The sequence below is a fragment of the Dipodomys spectabilis genome, unplaced genomic scaffold (genome assembly GCF_019054845.1).
Source record: "Dipodomys spectabilis isolate Male_0828 unplaced genomic scaffold, ASM1905484v1 ptg000002l, whole genome shotgun sequence".
Taxonomy (NCBI): Eukaryota; Metazoa; Chordata; class Mammalia; order Rodentia; family Heteromyidae; genus Dipodomys; species Dipodomys spectabilis.
This window is the reverse complement of record NW_024870679.1, coordinates 8433597-8454371: the sequence shown is the minus strand read 5'-3', so window position 1 is coordinate 8454371 and position 20775 is coordinate 8433597.

The window sequence follows — 20775 nt, the reverse complement described above, 5'->3', positions numbered from 1 at the left end:
TCCCAGCACCCACCCCTGTTGATATTTTCCATTTGGTTCATTGTATTCCTTGACTATGATAAACAAAAAAAATCATCAACTAAGACACATAGGATCTTTTACTATCAGTCTGTTCTTCACAAATTGCTTTTTGGCCACTGACTAGATATATGTCAGGATAGAAAAACACTGGCAAAAAACAATAAGGGATTTGCTTCAGTTTTGAAGGAGTGACTGCCCTAAACTGTGAAGTTCAATATTCCCCACAAGAAATTGACTGGATACAATTGTTTTTTGTTGTTATTGTTGTTTCTAGAATCTCTCTCATTCTATGTTTTACAGGTTCTTAAATACCTTACCACCATATAAAAATTATTTTGTCAGAATTGCTCCTTGATAAATATATCTTCATGATAAGAATTATTTCTTAATGGACCAGCTTTTGAAGATTATTTTATTTTTAAACACCTTCATATGATGAGTCCAAATGGTTACAAAGACCTATTGCCAATGCAACTTACTCTATTTACCTATTGGCTGTTAATCTTCCTATTTAAGTTTGTTTTTATCTCTGATATAAATATATATGTATATACATATATATATGTCAGTTGTGGGGCTTGAACTCAGGGCCTGGATGCGTCCCTGAGCCTCTTTTGTACTCAAGGCTAGCGCTCTACCACTTGAGCCATAGTACTACTTCCCATTTGTGAGTGGTTAATTGGAGATAAGAATCTCAGGAGACTTTTTTGCCCTGCCTGGTTTTGAACCATGATCCTCAAATCTCAGCTTCCTGTGCAACTGGAATTATAGGCACCTAGCTCATTCTACTTTTGTTGAATCTTTATATATGTATCTCCTTTTACTGTAGTAGCAGTCACACTAGCATTGAATATTCAGCAGTATGTGAACAGAAGAAAGGAATACTGATATTGAGATAATTAGTACTTTTGTGTTATTTTCCCTGAGCAGATTTTCCTGTATCAGTGTGTGTGTGTGTGTGTGTGTGTGTGTGTGTGTGTGTGTGTGTGTGTGTGTGTGTGTGTGTGTGTGTGTATGGGTACTTGAACTCAGGGCATTGTGCTTTCACTTGGCTTTTTCTCTCAAGGTTATCACTCTACCACTTGGGCCACACTTCCATTTCTAAATCTTTTATTGTTAATTGGCAATAAAAGTCTCTCAGAGTTTTCCACTTGGGCTGGCTTTGAGCCATGATTTTCAGATCTCAGCCTCCTAAGTATCTAAGCATGAACCACCATCTAGCCTCAGTTATAATTTTTTTATTGTGAAAATACCGTACAGAGGGGTTACAATTACATGGGCAAGGTAATAAGTAAATTTCTTATCAAGCATTGTTGTCTCCTCCTTTGTTTCCCCTTCCCATCTGTTCCTATCCCTTATTTGCAATTACTATTATATGTCTGAGACAAGCAGAAACAATCAGATGAGTTAATGTTAAGGGAAATGAACCCCAAGATAAGGATTCAAATGTTTTTTCTTTCTTGCGATTGTTTCTAACATATTTATAAGATGATTTCTTTGTTGCTTTGTATGTCAGTTATAATTTTTATTTTAGGAAAATACCAGACCTACGGAAAACCAAAAATAGTCCATGAGCCATTTTGACACTCTGATTAAGCATTTAAGCCAACATCATTACCCAAAAGTAGTGGGATATAACTTTTGAAATGTTCTCATCTCACACACACACACACACACACACACACACAAAGAGGTAACTTGGTGAGGTAGTGAATATGTGATTTAGTTTAAGTTTTCCTACATTTTATACATAGATCAAAACATCACATTGAGCCCATGAATATTCATAGTTCTCACTGTCAATCAAACTAATATATGTAAGCCACATTTAAACTAGTAAAGGCAAGTAGTATTAATTTTAATTTTATATTTTTGTTAAGTCATGGGACTTGAACTCTGGGCCTGGATGCTGTCCCTGAGCTCTTCAGCTCAAGGCTACCACCTAAGCCACAGTACCACTTCCAGTTTTTTGGTAGTTAATTGGAGATAAGAGTCTCTCGGACTTTCCTGCCCAGGCTGACTTTGAACCTCGATTCTCAGATCTCAGCCTCCTGAGTAGCTAGGATTACAGGCATGAGCCACCAGCACCTGGCTTTCTGTGATTTTTTTTAAAAAATTCTTATGTGTATCAACTGTGTTTGACCAGTGTTGGGGCTTAGACCCAGAGGCTCAGCATCCCAGACAGCATTCTGGATATGAATATTTTCCTTCTTTTTTTTTTTTTAAATCTTCAAGTAGTTGCACAAAGGAGTTTTCATAAGCTAACAAAGTGGTTTATGACTACAATATATCTTGATCAGTGTCACCCCTTTCAACATTCTCACCCATCCACCTCAATCCACCTCTTTTGTCACTCTTCTTAATTTTGTGCATCATGTATTGAATTCTTGACTGCATTCCCTAATCCCATCTCTTCTCTATTTCCCCACTTCTCTCCCATTGCTCTCCCCACCCACCTTTGCAAGTACTCATTTCCTTGTGTTTATTTTGTTAGGCTTTAACTTTGCCTTTATAAGGAATTACTGTACACTGTGTTCTCCCTTGAACCTACAATATTTCACTTAGGTACCACCAATGTGTTTATTTAGAGGTTCATAGGCTAATTGTAGCTACCACATATAAGGAAAAACATACAACTTTTGTGTCTCTGAGACTGGCTTCACTTGATATAACTTTTTGCAAGCCTTTCCTTTCCTTTACAAATGGTACACTATCATTCTTTCTTGCGGATGCATTTATTTATTAAATCTATGAAATTTGGGGTACTTAATTTTTAATTAATTTTTTATGAATTTTAATATTTTAAATTATTTCCAAAAAATAAAACCAAAATTAAAGTAGCTAAAGCATTACTTTTGCATAACCACCTAATTCATATAAATATCCTTTATATTTCTGCTACTCTTCATAGGGTCTTTATTTTTTATATAATCATAACATTAAAATATAATCCCAAGGTTTTATCGTGATGAAATAGATATAAGTGTACAAAGAAATAAATCAAGGAAGGTACTGGTTGTTTTTGCCTGTAATCCTAGCTAATCAGAAAGCTGATACCTAAAGATCAAAGTTCAGAGCCAGCCTGAGCATAAAAGTACATGGAACTCTAATCTCCAATTAGCCAGAAAAATAAATGGAAGTGTGACTAAAGTGGTAAAGTGCCAACCCTGAGTGAGAAATAACCAAATGAGTGTAGAGGGCCTGAGTTCAACTCCCAGGGCCAGATGCAGGAGGGAGAAGAAGGAAGGAAGGAAGGAGGGAGGGAAGGAAGGAAGGAAGAAGATAGGAGGGAGGGAGGGATGAAGGAAGGAAAAAAGGAAGGAAGATACCAACTTGTTTAAACTGGAGATTTAACCTCATGATAAAAATTACGTAACCTGAAAAAAGCACATGATTTATCCTACTGCTCCACAGACTTCTCTTTTCTAAATTGTGAAAATATGCTGCTTTATAATTTTTTCACTAAAAAGGAAAATACAATGATAAACTAGTTTACATTTTACTTTGAAAACAATTCCTATCATGGTTTATTTTTTTATTATTCTTACTCTATTCCTGTTTTCACACATTGGGCTGAATTATTTCATTACAAAGTGCTGAATGGAATCATACAAATTTAGCCATCTCCAAACATTTGCTACAGGCAGCTGGCCTGGAGTAGCACAGACTCACTTTCCATAACCCACCCACAGCATGCACAGGGCTCTCACTGAAATGAATGGAGCTATTCATGGAGGGAGAGATGGGCTAGTGCAGACTTTGAAAGAACTGTTGTGCCTTGCATACATACTGCACCACATTTACCTTCTTGATTTGTGTAGTACAAATGTTTCTGTTCAAAGGTTTATGGCGTTTAAACACTTATTCATTATTCATCATTTCATACATACTCTTTTTCCCCCCCTGACAAACGATAGTAGTTTGAATATTTAACTTGTGCTTCATATGAAAATAAACAGAATGGTTAGCACCCTCCCACACAAGCTAAAAGCAGCTATTAAAAGAGTTGAAACTGACAGTTGAATTCATAGTTCATCCTTTGACTATATAGTTCTGAGACACTTGAAACTGAGTCAGATATTTCTTGTTTGTGAAAAGTAAATGGGCAAGAAACTGCAAGTATCTTGTAAGGATTGAATCCTTGTGCAATGGGAGAGTGGAAACTAGTTTCTCATATGGCAATCAAAGCATGTGTTATCTTCTATTTCTTCGAAGAACACAAATGAAAAATGACTAATTTTTTCAGATAATGTCTCTTGTTGGTAATAAATTCCTGAGATCATTTATACCATTTCTTCAGGGAATCCCAACTACAAAGAACTTAAAGATTACTTGATACTCTATCATCTCTATCATGCTACTGAGGTGATTGACTTTAAAGTCTATGCTTTTTTTTTAACATTCAGTATTTTCTACTGCTTCAATTCTGGAGTCCTAGTTTTTCTTTTGCGTGTTTAATGTGTTTTTCTCCCTTTCATCACGTTTAATTTCAAGTGACAGTTTACTTTCAGTTCCAGACTTTGCTTTGGTAAATCCCCTATCTTTAGTGATAGTCCTCATCCTGTCCTTTTAAGTATATTCATATATTCACTTTCCCTTTTAATCATTAAGTATATTTGTGTTGTCTTTTGTCAGTTCTTTTTTCTTTGCCAGTCATGGTGCCTGAACTCTGGGACTGGGCACTGTCCCTCAGCTCTTCAGCTCAAAGTTAGTGCTCTACTACTTGAGCCTCAGCTCCACTTCCAGCTATTTCTGCTTATGTGGTGCTGAGGAATTGAACACAGGGCCTCATGCATGCAAGGCAAGCACTCTATCACTGAGCCACCTTCCCAGCCCTGTTGTAGTTCTTGTGTGTTAACTCTAACCTCTATCATCCTTGTGTTTTAAAATTTACATATTCAGCCAGTACTTACATGGAAGGTTTCAGAAGCTTCTTTTCTTTGCCTGTTGTGTCTCTCCTAATACTGCTCAGCATCCCTGAGATACAATCTCTGCTCAATGAGATCTCTGTTCCCTACTTCAGCCTTACTTCCACGTATCAGGGTTTTGCAAGCAGCATCCAGACAGGAATATGTGCAAGTCTTTGTCTTTCCCTTTGTCAAGGACAAAAATACCAGGTTCTTTGTTGTCAATGTGTACAAATGGTTGTTTAATATTCTGTCCAGTTTACAGTCCATTATTGCATCATTGGAAGTGAATTCATTGTAGTTTAATTTGAATACATATAGTTATAGACTTCCCAAATAATAATATAAATCATGATATAAGAATTGTAATCCATTCTTTATCAATAAAGATTATTCCTTTTCTAATTTTTAGGAAATCAGCATGTTATGTTCCTTCCTCTCATTTGCATTTCCCTAACAACTGAGACAAACCTTTTTAAGCCACATACTTTACTCTGTTACTTATTTCAGTCATTTTATACTGAGCTTATTTTGCTTAAGAGTCAAATTGCATTCCAACAATTCATGAAATCTTACTGTGAATGTTGCATTACATTCAAATATTCATAACTATAGATTAAGTTTATAATAAGTAACTGGTGCTTTAATTTATTCATGGTGTATTTTTAAATCAAATTATAAGCAAAGACCAAATATTGTATGCAATGAAGTATATTTAATCAATTAATATATTAAGGTTAGCACATTGTTTGGATTATTTACAAGCAAATAAGGTAAGGCCCTTTTGAGATAAACATAATTTGTTGCAGTAAAATCAGCAAGTCTTCGATAGCTTCAAAAATAACCTAGTGATGCTCCCTAGAACAGGCTTAGTCTTCATGTGTAAACTACTATAATGGAAGTAGGTAGTCTTGTGGCTTTTGATTCATCTAATATTATATAATTTCCAATGTTATCTACTTTTAAAATATATTTTGATTAAACTAGACTATAGGAATAGAATCTAATTGCCCCAAGTCTGCTTTGTGAAATATATGAGCTGAATTGTTCATCTCTTTCCCTTATTTAACTAAAAATATTTTATATAGTTATACAATATATTTAATATTATATAATATATTACATATTACAAATATATATTTCTATTTTATATATTTATATGATTTCCAAAGATTTCTCAAATCCATTTGTTCCTAAACTTACCTGCTAAGTAAGAAATTTTCCATATGTAGCACATTATTATCAAATGCCCAATAATGATGAATCATTTATGATTTACAAGAATTTTTGACAGATATATTAGGCAGATTATTTCAAACAGCTATAGAAGGTATGGGAAGGGGAAACAAAGAGCAGGCAACAATGCTTGATAAGAAATGTACTCGTTATCTTGCCCATGTAATTGTAACTCCTCTGTATGGTATTCTCACAATAAAAAATAAATAAATAAATAAAAACAGCTATAGCTATAAAATATTTTTTGAAAATAATATAATCCTATGAACCAATAATCAAGCTAACCTATAAAAATTTTAACCATGCAGGGGCTGGGAGGTGGCTCAATGGTAGAGCGCTTGCCTTGCATGCATGAGGCCCTGGGTTCGATTCCTCAGCACCACATAAGCAAAAAGAAAAAAGCCAGAAGTGGCACTGTGACTCAAGTGGTAGAGCACTAGCCTTGAGCTGAAGAGGTGAGGGACAATGCCCAGGCCCAGAGTTCAGGCCCCATGACAGGACCCAAAAAAAAATATTTAACCATGCAAAATATACTTTTAGAGAGACATACATGAAAATAAAATCCAAGAGCTACATGTGGCAGATATCAAGGGTTTTTGTTTTGTTTTGTTTTGCTTTGTTTTCATTTTTGTAGGTTGTTGAGCTTGAATTCAGGGCCTGAGCACTGTCCCAGAGCTATTTTGGGAAAGACTAGAGGTCTACCACTTGAGCCACAGCTCTACCTCTGGCTCTTTTGGTAGTTAATTGTAGATTAGAGTCTGGTGATCTTTTCTGCATGGGCTGGCTTTGAGCCATGATCTCCAGATATCAGCTTCCTGAATAGCTAGGATTACAGCCGTGAGCCACTAATGCCTGACTACCCACTAATGCCTGACTATGAAATAATTTTTAGTCAAACACATTAGAACTCAAAAGATCAAAGCTCTAGTCCTAATTTCAACCAGTTTCTATTTGTAATTCAGTTCTTCATTTGTGTATAGAATGAGCTACTGCACATTTCCTTACTGAGACAATTCTGTATGAAACATGCAAATTTTACCATCAAGAGAGTCACATATCATGTTATGTCAAGGGAGAACAAAAGCATGATGTTAATATTAGGTGAGATTTTCAAATACCCATTGTATCTGCCATTTTTCAAATTATACCATTATTTAGAAATATATTTGAATAAACTTCTTTTTTGGGGGGGGAGGGCATCGGGTCGTGGGGCCCGAACTCTGGACCTGGGCGCTGTCCCTCAGCTCTTCAGCTCAAGGCTAGCACTCTACCACTTGAGCCACAGCACTTCCATTATTTTTTCTTTTTGCTTAGGTGGTGCTGAGGAATCGAACCCAGGGCCTCATGCATGCAAGGCAAATGCTCTACCACTGAGCCACCTTCCCAGCCCCTTGAATAAACTTCTTTAATCTGCACAAAAACTCTGTGAGAAAAATTATATTCTTAATTGGGATTGGATAAATATCCCAAGAAATATCTAGTGAATTGTATAAAAATGTCAAACTAATAACTCATCATGCCAGAGGTAAACTGAAACTATTGCTTTCTAGACTAAAAGTTTGTTACTGAAGTCTTCTATTGAAATACACTCACAGTTGAGGAGAAAATGAGGAAGCAGTATCTAAAAGGAAACTAACAACTCCCACTAGAGTGATATAGACCCTCCCATTGCTCCTGGTAACCATGATCAGATCTTGGTTATTATATTAGTGCATTTACAAAACCAGGAATTGAAGCTTGGTAGATCCTTTGAGTGTCAAATACATTTCTTCTCACCACATTATATCAGAGTAATCTACTATGAGGCAATTTGGTCTTCTCATGCTGACTGAGCTCAATTGCACCAGCCAGTAACCATTGTTACTTCTATTTGACCTACATACGGAGCCCAAAAGTTAGCAAGTAAGAGTCAAAAGTCTTAAGCAGAGTCACAATCTTTCTAAGTTTCTTAGCAGAAAGAAGAGCTTTTTTAAAGTCTTGGAATCTGAAACCATAAACTCTTGCTGCAGGAATGGGAAATATACATTCCCTATTAACACATGAAGAAGGAATCAGCTAGTATTCTATAAATTGCATTATCCAAAGCTGAGAATCCAATAGTATTGGATAGCTGGACATCAATGCTCTTGACATTTTGAAAGTGGAAGCAGTGGCTTAGTGATCTCAAAGGGGCACCAAAAATACGTTATGGTTTTAATTCCACTGTCATTTTTGCCCCCAAACACACCCCCTTTTGAAGAAAAATGAATATTACAATTTTCCAAACTCATTGTATCTTCAGAGTATGGAGGACAGATAATGTATCTTTATAATTCACAGATACTCAAAATAAAGAGAAAGCATGTCAAAGGCTTTTTATCGCCCCCCGCCCCCCCCCCCCGACCTACTTTATTTAATAAAATTCTGGGATTGGGTTGGGAGTGAATGCTTGTCTAGCATGCATGAAGCTCTGGGTTCAATTCCTCAATACCACATAAACAGAAAAAGCTAGAAGTGGTACCATGGCTCAAAGTAGTAGAGTGCTAGCCTTGAGGAAAAAACAAAATAATGAAACAAAACAACAAAACAAAACAAACTTCAGTAACAGTAGCCAAGCCCTGAGTCCAAACCCCAGAATGTCAATAAATAAATAAATAAATAAATAAATAAATAAATAAATAAATAATCTGGGATTATCCTGATAAATATCCAGATACAACATTTGATGACGGAACCTGGTACTCAATTGAGATGCAATTCTGGGCATCTTGGGATACTGTATTTTTGTTGTGTTTGGATTATGAATTCTATTTTTTTTAATAAAGACAATTTTTGCAGTGCCAGTTCCAGAACTAATCCTTAGACACTGTGGTTTCAAGAAATCCAGTCACCCTACAAGAAAGATGATATAGATCATGGGCTCAACATGTGGAAAGAGAGCGAGGAGCTCAGGAACTATAAGAAAATGAGCCAAGAAGCTCAACTGATGGCCAACACAGAGGACTTAGATGTGAGACCCTAAATATAAGACCCTGGATGTTCTAGCTAGGCTAGGTTTTCAAGGCATACTAGCTGAAGTTTACACATATGACTAGAGGGGCAATTGGATCTTCCAACTCTATCAGGTTGGAACAGGGAGAACATAGGAACAGGGAGAGGCTTTCCTGGCTATTCTATGTCTAAATTGTTAAGTTTAGAATAATGAACAACAACAAAAACAGATGTAATACTTTTAAGCCACTGTACCTCAAGGTGTTCTTGTTAGATAACCAAATAACTGATACATGACCAAAAAGAACTAGGGCACTAGTGTCTCAAGCCTGTAATCCTAGTTACTTAGGGGTGAGATCTGAGGATCTCCTTTGCAAACCAGTCCAGACAGGTAACTTTGAGAGATCCTTATCTCCCAGTAACCAGCAAAAACCCAGAAGTGTAAGTATAGCTAAGGTGGTAAAGTGTCAGTCAGCCTTGACTGGAAAAGCTAAGCAAGACTGTAATACCTGGAGTTCAAGCCACAGTACTGGCACAAGAACCAAACAAAAAAAGAAATAAGGATATTTCAACATGAATCTTAAATAATAACAATAATAATAATTCATGCATCAAATACAATACTACAATTTTAATGCTAATGTTATATTATGGTGTCTTTCATATTTTTACACCAATTTCCAAGTTTTACATTGTAATTTCTGTGCCAATATTATCTAAACTATTTAAAAATCAACTGTAATAATATGATCCAATGCATAAAATACATTTCATTTTTTAACCAAATAGAAAGCTTATTTTTCCAAAATCTGTTTCTACTCAGGGATTCCAAGTTTCATTTTACAGAGCCTGGTGGGAATGTATTTCCCTGAACTGCATTCCAGTAGCCTTTGTATTTCCTGTAGCTGTGTCAAAAGCAGTAATAACTACTGAAAAGAATGGAACAGGTTACCTTATAATATATACACCATGTGTTTTCATAGTCCTGTGCCTTCCTTTGTTAAAGTCATGGGCTTTCTTTTCATATCTTATTTCTCATATTTTTCTGTCTGTGATACCTTTCATTTTATTACAGTAAAAGGGCTTGAACTCAGGGCTTCATGCTTGTTAGGCAGGTGCTCTATCACATGAACCATGCCTTCAGCCCATTTGTGTTGTGGTTATTTTTGAGATTCTTGTTATTTGACCATACTCGCCTACACAGCAATGCTGTTTTACACTTCCTGTTGTTGGTGAAAGATTAAAAATTAAAAACCTCACTTTATCATTACCATTACTAACTTGCTAACTGCTGACTTTGCTTCTGTAAATATGCTTGCATTCAGACCCCCTTTCCCTGGGAGATAAAACTGGGCAGTGACTCAAGGATATTGGCCGGCCCAGATGTCCGGATATCAGCCCACCCAGGACAAGGACAGCGTTATAGATAGTACATGTTCTTCAGTTCCAGGTTAATTAAGCAATCCCTGGGACAAACCTTGACAACGACCACCTGGCAAGACCACAAGCTGAGCCAAACTGTCAACCAATCATGGGCCTGTAACCATGTAAACCCCCCTTAAACCAACCATGGGCCAGTCATTTTACAAAGAGTGGTACAAAATTTCCCGCGTGGCAAAGTGATTGTTGGTGTATATGGTGACCTTTAAATGGACCAATCATGGGATGCTTTGTGTTATGCGTTAATCTTGTGGTTTTTGCCTTTAAAAAGGCTTGTAGCCGCTGCTTGGGGCTCCCTGACCACCCGGGGCAGGGAGTCCCTTTGTGCAAACGTCGAATAAACTCCTCTTGCTTATTGCATCTCCCGGCCTGGAGTCTGAGTTTTCTGGGGCGCCCTCCCGTTGACGAAAGTATCCTAGGGGGCTAGGGTCTTTCATTGGTAGACATGTATTGCCAAAACAACGTGTGTGTGTGTGTGTGTGTGTGTGTGTGTGTGTTGGTTTCTTTTGTTTCCTGTTTAGATAGAAATTTTCAGACATTTTTGTCCAGATTGGTTGGAACTGTGAGCCTCCTGGTAAGTTAGGGTTATAGATGCTAGCCACCAGCACTTAACATATTTCTGATATTTTAACTACCATCAATCCTGTGGTAGCATAGTAATTTCCGTATTATGGAACATCTCTCTATTTACTTGATAAAAGTTAATCTTCACCTCACTTGTTGTGGACTATAAAGCTTTAACATGTATAGCAAAGTTGGGAGGAGAATCTGAATATAATAAATAATGTAGACATTTAGGAAATTCCCCAGTTTGTTATTACCAGTGATCAGTGATCAAATGGTATTGTTTAATTTTTACCAAAAATAATAACATTAATTTTACTAAATACAATATCATGATATTATTCTAGCTGTTATCAAGTCATAATCTAGAAGTGTTACCAATGGCATAATTAAATTTAAAACAAGTTTCTCCTATGAACTTAAAAATAGAATTCACAGCACAGAAAATTATCTTGAGCTAGTAGACTTCTATATTTTCTTTAAGCAAAATTGGCATATGAAAATCAGAAACAAAGGATATTGTTGTACATAGCAGATTATTGCATGTATAAAGGCATTGAAGCAAAATATATATTTACAAATTTATTTCTTCTATAATAAGTTTACTATATTTATAATGGTAAGAAATCTTAGGGAGATTGATAGAAAGGTAAACCACACCATGCAAAACTGTCTATCATTGTGGAAATCAGTCGTTGTTTCTTATAAATGCAATGGAAACTGTTTTAGGTCTCAGAAGGCTCGGTCCTGTAACATTTCCACCCACTACAGAGATCAATCACAAGTACAGATTGATCAGCTATAGTTCCCACCAGTGGGCTGGCAGTCTGGAATATCACTACTCTTTCTCAAATTCAATTAATTTTATGAAACAGCTTGCATAGGTTAAAAAATTAATGTATATATTTACTGGTTTATTAATAAATTTATAATAAAAGGTACAAAAAGCCAGATGAAAAGTTGTGAGAGGCCCCAAAAGCTGAGCTGAGTCCCGAAAGATTTGGGACTCCTGCTCCCAACATGAAGTCTCAGAATGCTGAGTTTCCTGAAAAGGTCAATATGTCCTGGTTTGAAGGCAATTCAGATTTCTATCCGGGGTGTAGGCAATTTCCCCTGCAAATTTCTGGGAACTTGAGGATAGGCAAAAATCTATGCTAACCATAAGTCATTTATTGCTTACACCTGCTTCTTATTTATCACTTGAGTAAAATTATTCCACATGATTGGTGCTTGTGACTTCAAGGATTAAGATTGCATCATTGCATTATTGGTGGTTTGGGACTTCAAGAAAATTGTGACTTCACTTTCTATGTATGCACCTGTACCCTACTCAATAAATACCTTGTAAAATGGACCCGAGACACCTGAAGCTGGTGGAAGAGTTCAGGCCCTTGGTGCCCCAAACCTCAATTCCACAGTCTGATGTTCATTATTGTCTTGTCCTTGATCATCATGGGTTGGGACAAAAAGTATGTATGGGTTGCATGTAGAAGGGTCTCAAGTGTGGGACTTCTTTTTTTTATCCTTGGGAAACTGCCTACAACACCACTTCAACACACATTCACTAACATAGATACTCTTCAAAACCCCACAGTGCTTGCATTTTTATGGAGCCTTCCACACATATGTATGCTCAGTTACCTCTATTTTTCAGCCACATTTCCTCTCTAGAGAATATGACTGCAACTGAAAGCTAACGTTTGTAAGCATACCTTGGTCCTCCTGGTAACCAACACTATTCAATATTCACTTTGTAGAATAAAAAGACACTTTTTTTATCACCGAGGAACTACAAATGGACTTAGAATCTCTGTGTCAGAAATCAATATCAAAGAAGAAAAAAATTTTTAAAGCTGATTCTCTGTCTACAAGGGTCTTACTGGAGCTCACTTCCAGGAATCAAGGCAGAGGTAAAATACTGAGATGATGTATTTCTCTAATACCTTTATTATTCAGGAAATTTTGAAAATTTAAAGACTTCTCTGTCAGTGACCTGGAGAAGAAATATGTATGTATATATATATATATACACATATATGTATATATATAGTAACATGTATATATGTATGTATATATATCAATATATATATCTTATTACTTTCCAAGGTTAAAAAAGGAAGTAAGCCATACATCAGAGTCTAAGCACAAGTTTCTCAGTGAGTGAGAAATGTGTTCTAGATCCACACAATACTTTCTAAATGAAAACAAGCCAGTAACGCATTTTAAAAAGAGAAGAAAAGTTGTGCTTCATCCTCAAATTATTTCTCAATGCAGGAATCAGAGAGCACGCTATAAAAATGTTTTGAGAAAGAAAACAAAACAGTTCCCCTTACCCTATCTTAGGAACTAATTGAATTTGTTTCTTTTTTTTATAGACATCTTCAGGTAGACAAAGTCAGTCTAAGGTTCAGGATCTTTGCTTCTTCATATCCTAAGTTATGCATAAGCCTCCATGGGGAAGTGGAGATTTACTTTTAAGCAGGAAGATAAAAACCATTGGCAAAGATAACCTGGAATTTGAAGACTTTAAGATAATCACAGGAGACCTAAGAATGTATTCAACGTCTTGCTTTGTGGCTAACACCAAGCTTTTCTTACCAGTGTATTCACAAGTAATAATAACAGTGTCAGGCTTTGTTTTCTTATTAGCTTGAATGGAATATGATGAAGGGTCATGGAATAATCAATGATCTTTGCCCAATTCACAATCTTATCACGTGTCATACTGAAGCCAGGAAAGATGAGCATACTACAGCAGGCAAGGAGAAAAATGCAGCAGCCAAAATAATTGAGACCCGATGGCTAACCTTCAGATTAGCCTTCAGAGATTCCTTAATTCAAGAAACACAAAAAGAATAAAAAGAGCAAAATGAATCTCCTAATTAGGGTGAATCTATTTCCAATGTGGCTGTAGAGAAGAAAAATAATACAGATAATGCTCTTCTCATGTGTTTATGCTTGTGCAGTTCATGTGACTTCTAATAATGTATCATAATCAATCAATGTCGTAAGAATTTTCCTTAAATGCATTCTTCCTGGAGCAAGCAAAGGATCTTCCAGTAAAAAAAAAAAAATTAAAAAAAAAACATGATATACACTCAACCAATAAGTAATGTTCAATAATTTCAGACATGGTAGATTGCTGGGTAAGATTTTATCTTCACTCTTTTGTAATAAGACAAAGAATAAGTATTTTAAATGAATATTTTAAAATAAATGCAGTGAAGAAGATAAAATAGAGAAAATAAGATAAAGAATAATTGAGACGGATAATATGGTATTAGAAAGCTCAGATTTCAAAGTAGACACACATAGCAAGATTAAAGGAGAAAGTATTTCATCCCTAAGGCGCTAAGGAATAAACTTTCTGTGACACAGAAAGAAAGCCAAGAGAACTCTGAAAGAATGATGTTAGAGAATCTGGCACCATTGGCTCATGACTAGCATCTTAGCTACTCAGGAAGCTGAGATCTAAAGATAATGATTCATAAACACATTGGAAGAAAAATGTAACTATTTCCAATTAACCAGCAATAAAACGGACCTAGAGTTATGGCTCAATATCTCCAGTACTGCGTAAAAATGTGACAAAGCTGGGCACCAGTGGCTCTATAGAGCGCTAGCCTTGAGCACTAAAGCACAGAAACAGCAACCAAGCCCTGAAGACAAGCCCCAGCACCACACACACACACACACACACACACACACACACACACACACACACAAAGGCAGGATTTGAGTTCAATCCCTGATATCAGCAAAACAAAAACAAATGAATCAAGAAATTTTTGTGGGGGACAAAGACTAAAGAGAATGAGGCAGAGAAGAATCAGTCAACTGTTTATGTTAGCACCTGTGACTCAAATGGGAGGAAAAAGGTGAAGTGCCAGATAAATCTACATATGTTTCTTCTTTAAATAGTACAATTACATTAAATTACGTATTACGTTGCTTTTAAGATGCAGTATAGGTAAGGAATTCAAGATTTGGGGAGGAATGAAGATACTTTTGGCATAGAATCATCTAGAAATAGTCAGAATATAAATTTAAATTGGACACTGGATAATCAAATTGTCTTCAACCTGGGATTCAGCAAGTGTAAACTAAAATAAAATTTATAAAACCTTTTAGCACAAAGACCTGGAATGAGGATTATAGTCACAATTAAATTGTGAAAAGATAGAACCTCGCTTTCTATAAATATTTTTCTATGAAAGTCTGAATAGAAAGAAAGCAAGGCCTTGTAACAAGCTTTGTACAACAAAGATCCTAAACACATAACTATACATATGAACATACATGTATATATGCAAACACACATATATACACATATATATACTAAACTATAGGAAATATTCTAAAAATAGTCAGTTCATTTACAAGTAACTGAGACCAGGAGAAACAAAGGACAAGAAGAGACAGAGGTTGAAACAGAGAAAGGAGGCGGGAGAGGGAAGAAGGAAAGAGACTGAGAGATAAAGGAAGGAGGGAGAGAGGAGTTAAAGATTCTGGGATTAGGGGCTGGGAAGGTGGCTCAGTGGTAGAGCACTTGCCTTGCATGCTCGAGGCCCTGGGTTCGATTCCTCAGCACCACATAAGAAAAAAGCCGGAAGTGGCGCTGTGGCTCAAGTAGTAGAGCGCTAGCCTTGAGATGAAGAGCTGAGGGACAGCACCCAGGCCCAGAGTTCAGGCCCCACGACCAGACCCAAAAAAAAAAAAAAAAAAATATTCTGGGATTAGCATTAAGAAAAGTTAATTTAGAAATTTAAACAAAGATTAAAAATTGAGCTAACTAAAAAGTTAAAAGGGAGACAGTATTAGCTAAATGTATGTCTATGTGTAAATCAAAATTTAAAAAAAAATTAAAGTAGCAGTGTAGATAAATGAAGCATTGGCTTTCTCCACTCAAGATATATTATAAAACTATGAAAGAAAAGGTATTGTAGAAGGCAAATTAGAGTTGCTAAACCTGAGAAATATAAGTATGCCCTGCCTGGAAATAAAATCTGAGCAGCAGAACAAGCAATAACTAAGGAAATAAAATCTGAGCAGCAGAACAAGCAATAACTAAGGAAATAAAATCTGAGCAGCAGAACAAGCAATAACTAAATATTAAATAGAAAAAAAGAATTGAGTTGAAATATTACTCATCTGTATGAATCAAAAGGACCCGTGTGGACCCATAAAACATGCACTTATGAAAGGAAAATAAATTGAGCCATCCTCAACTTTCTCTTCATCCTAACTGAATGCCAAAAGACAGCACAGAAGGTCTACAGAATCTTAATGGGAAAAAAAATTGTGACCTGAAAATTCCACACTGGTCCATTTATTGTTCCTCATGTGAAGCAACAGAAGACATTCCAAAGTTATAAGATCTTGAAAAATCTTATAGCCAAGAATTCCTCTTGGAAAGAGGGGGAAAAATCAATGATAAACATAAAAATTTAGGTGATAAAAATATAAACCAAAATAAAAGTAATAGTGATGTGCACTGAGAGTAAAGACAGAGCCTGTCACAAATGAATATACATCCAAACTTGCTTCAACAAATGTACTATGCACCTACTGACGCAGGATTCTAAGTCTAGGGGAAAGAGGTCAACAGAGCACACTTTGCCCTCCCTCTGGAAGAGATTTCTGTCAGATGGGAGATGTGTTAAACAATCAGTGTCAGATAATAATTTACGAGGAGGTCAGGAAATAAGACAGAGCTATAATTTTAGCTAGGTGGACTGGATGGATGGGATTTCTTAGGGATTAGGTATCTGACTTAAATAAAGCAATGAGGCTTTTAAAGGTCTTAGAGGAAAGATTCTGCTAAGGTCCACGTACTTGAAGTATGATGTGCTTGCCATGGTCCAGAAGAGTCGGAGGATGGGAGTCAACTGTGAGAGAAAAGTGGTGTTAACAGAGTGACAGGCACTGACAAACGGGATTAAAGATCTACAGTGAACTTAAAATTTACTCAGGAAGAGGGGCTGGGAAGCTGGCTCAGTGGTAGAGTGCTTACCTTGCATGCATTAGGCCCTGGGTTTGGTTCTTCAGCACTACATAAGCAGAAAAAGGCCAGAACTGGTGCTGTGGCTCAAGTGGTAGAGCACTAGCCTTGAGCTGAAGAGCTGAGGGCAGTGCCCAGGCCCAGAGTTCAAGCCCCACAACAGACCAAAAAAAAAAAAAAAATGAAAAGAAAAGAAAAAATTACTCAAGAACAAGCTTTATTCTATGGGAGTTGGATAACCAATAGAGAGCTTTATAAAGGGCAGATTTTGCTTTGGAAATATCACTTTGCAGATAGAAAGGAAATAGGATATAAAGTATCTAGAAGGCTAATTACAGTAATTCTCCCTGAAAAAAGAGCCTTGCAGGGATGGGAAGAAACAGATTTTAAATTGATTATTGTACCTGAAAAGGATTCAATTTATTATCCTTTGATCATTAGAGAAATGTAAATGTAATTAGGGATTTGGTAAGATTACAAACAACTACTAGTAGAATTTAAAATAGATTGCCTGAATTCCAAGCAATTGTGGAAAACAAATCAATCAAAGCATGAGTCTTACCCTCACATGATTTCAGGAACCAACCAAGCTAATTGGAACATGGGAGAAGCTGGGGCATCCCAGCCTGCGGGGCGAGGGTATGGATGATGGTCACCTGAGAATTACGTCCTATCCCAAAGCCACCGAGGTTCATCTGCATGCAGTGTACTTCCAGATCTCACTGCTTTTCAAAGGAGAACAAAATTATGAATTTGTAATGAGACCTTCCCAAATTTGTGAGCAGTTTTGTGAATATACACATATGAATATATATACATCTTCTATTGTATGTATATGTGTATTTACAATCATGTATGTTCACAAAATATAATTATATAAACATGTACTATTATGTACCACATAGTAAATCTATTTATAAGACATTGTAAGGTATTGGCTCACTTGGTTATGGAGATTAAATAACATAATCTACTTTCTACAAGCTAAAAAAAGGGGAAATCAAGGATCTATTTCTAAAGCCAACTAGTTAGAGATTAGGGGATGTGGCTTCTAATAGATTCTGAAACCCCCAGAACCAGGAGTTCTAAAGGCAGGAAAATATTCATGTTGTTTCATCACAAATATTCAGGCAGAGAATGAATTGAAGTTTCCTCAGTTGTATGTTTTATTCAGCTTCCCAAGAGTTTGGAGAATGAGCGCACACACACACATGCACTGGGAATTCATCTGTTATACTTAACTCACAACTGACATGATTCTCTCTTCTGGGAATATCTTCACCCACATCCAGAAATGGTGTTTAATCAGATATCTAGGCGTCTTATATTTCAACCACACTGACACATAAAATTGATCATCACATACTCTTTTTTCTTTTGTGCTGGTCCTAGGGCTAGAAATCAAGGCCTGGGCTTTGTCCCTGAGCTTTTTTACTCAAGGATAGGACTCTACAACTTAAACCACAGCTCCTCTTCTTTTTTGGTAGTTGTTTTTTTTTTCTTCCCATCTCCTGCCCCTGCTTCACCTCCCCATCCCCACCAATGTTGTAAAGTTCGTTTTTTGACATAACGTCTTGTACATCTCATTGTTGCAATGGGTCCAGCTGTATCCCTATTTAAACAATTTGTTTTTTCCCTTCCCCTCCACAAATTATACCAACATCAAATACAGTGAAAACAGGGGTTATACTGTGGGGGAGGAACATACAAAGCAACAAAGAAATAATCTTATAAATATGTTAGAAACAATAGCAAGAAAGAAAAAACATTTGAGTCCTTATCTTGGAGTTCATTACATAGATAAGTTGATGTTAGGCAAAATGAACCCCAAGATAAGGACTCAAATGTTTTTTTGGTAGTTTTAGTGGAGATAAGAGTCTCACTCACTTTCCTACCTGGGCTGGCTTTCAACTGTGATTCTCAAATCTCAAACTCCTGAGATGCCAGGATTACAGACATTAGCCACTGGTGCCCAGCTAACAGTCTACTTTTAACATATTTAAATGAGCAAAATCAACTAGCTGCTTTTAAAGGAGGCATAGACTAAGTTTTTCTTTACATTGTGTCCCTGATTTTTTAAAATTTATTTAAGTCCTTCTTATCTTAAACCAATGCCAAAAGATTGATGATAATGCCTTAGAATCCTAATATATGTTTGTGGACAAGGTCAATTGACATCAAAAGCAACCATTCCCTCATAAATGAGTTACTGCATCAAATACTCTTGTACTTGAGTTATCACAGAATTTAGACAAAGGGATATAAAACATTATTCACTAGTACCAACAAAATAAAATAATTATATCTGTCAAATAAATGTCCAATGATAAAGCATTATTGTCAAAGTCAAGTTCTCCTGTTGACCTTCATGCAAGGATAGAAAATTCAAAGGTACATGGGTTAATTGAAGTTAATATTAAAAGTATAAAGGCTGCAAAAATTTCCCTCATATATTTAAGGTTGTGACAGATGGATGTTCCCTTGAAGATATGTATTTACCACCTGAATATGTAAATGTTCTATGTTATATGGCAAGGGAGAGTTTGTAAGTATGATAACATTAACTATCTAAAAAGGGTACAATTTTTTTTTGGCCCAATTTGGTGAGCCCAAGGTAATCCTCAGGTCCTTATAAGGAGATAAGAGGGTCAGAGTCAGAGAAGGAGATGTGATGATCAAAACGCTGCTTACAGTAAAAGAGATTTGAAGACTATACTGACAGTTGAAAAAAATGGAGACCAGCTGTGAACCAAGGGATGCAGGTGGTGTCCAGAAGACGCAAAGCATCCATTTTCAAGGGAATATTAGATTTATGCAAAGAAGCTTTTAAAATTATTCATTCATAAGCCTATGTGATGAATGCATTACAAACAATACAAGTCTTCATAAATCAAATGCATTCTTTTCTATTTATTTGATGAATATTCTAGATTTGTTACAAATTTATCACCTCTATCTAGTTCCATATGTTAGTCCTCAGTGCCTACCTAGGATGTTTCACTACTTGATTGATCTTACTACATATTGCTTGGCTCTATTCTAACTTTTTTGGAAATTCCTTCTATCTGGCAGGTTTAGAATTTTCGTGTGTGTGTGTGTGTGTGTGTGTGTGTGTGTGTGTGTGTGTGTGTGTGTGTGTGTGTGTGTGTGTGTGTACTGGGGCCTAGCATTAGGGCCTAGTCCCTGTCCCTGAGCATTTTTTGCTCAAGGATAGTGTTCTACTACCTGAAACACAATTCTATTTCTGGATTTTTCTGATGGTTCACTGGAAATAGGTGTCTCACAGACTTTCCTGCCAGGGCTGGATCTTCAAATCTCAGCCTCCTGAATAGCTGGGTTTACAGGCCTAAGCCATTGGTATCTAACCTCAGCTATATTTAAACGGTGATGTGTAATTAGGTTTAAATATATTTTGGGTTTATTTTTTATCCTAAGGTAAATGATTTTGTTTTTTCTTTGGTGCAAGTCCTGGGACTTAAGCTTGAAGCCTTGGAATCTTGCTTGACTTTTTCACTTTATCACCTAAACAACACTTCCACTTCTGGCTTTTGGCTGATTAGCTGGAGTTAAGAATCTTTCAGCCTGGGCTACCTTCAAACCACAATCCTCAAATCTCTGTCTTCTGAGAAGCTAGGA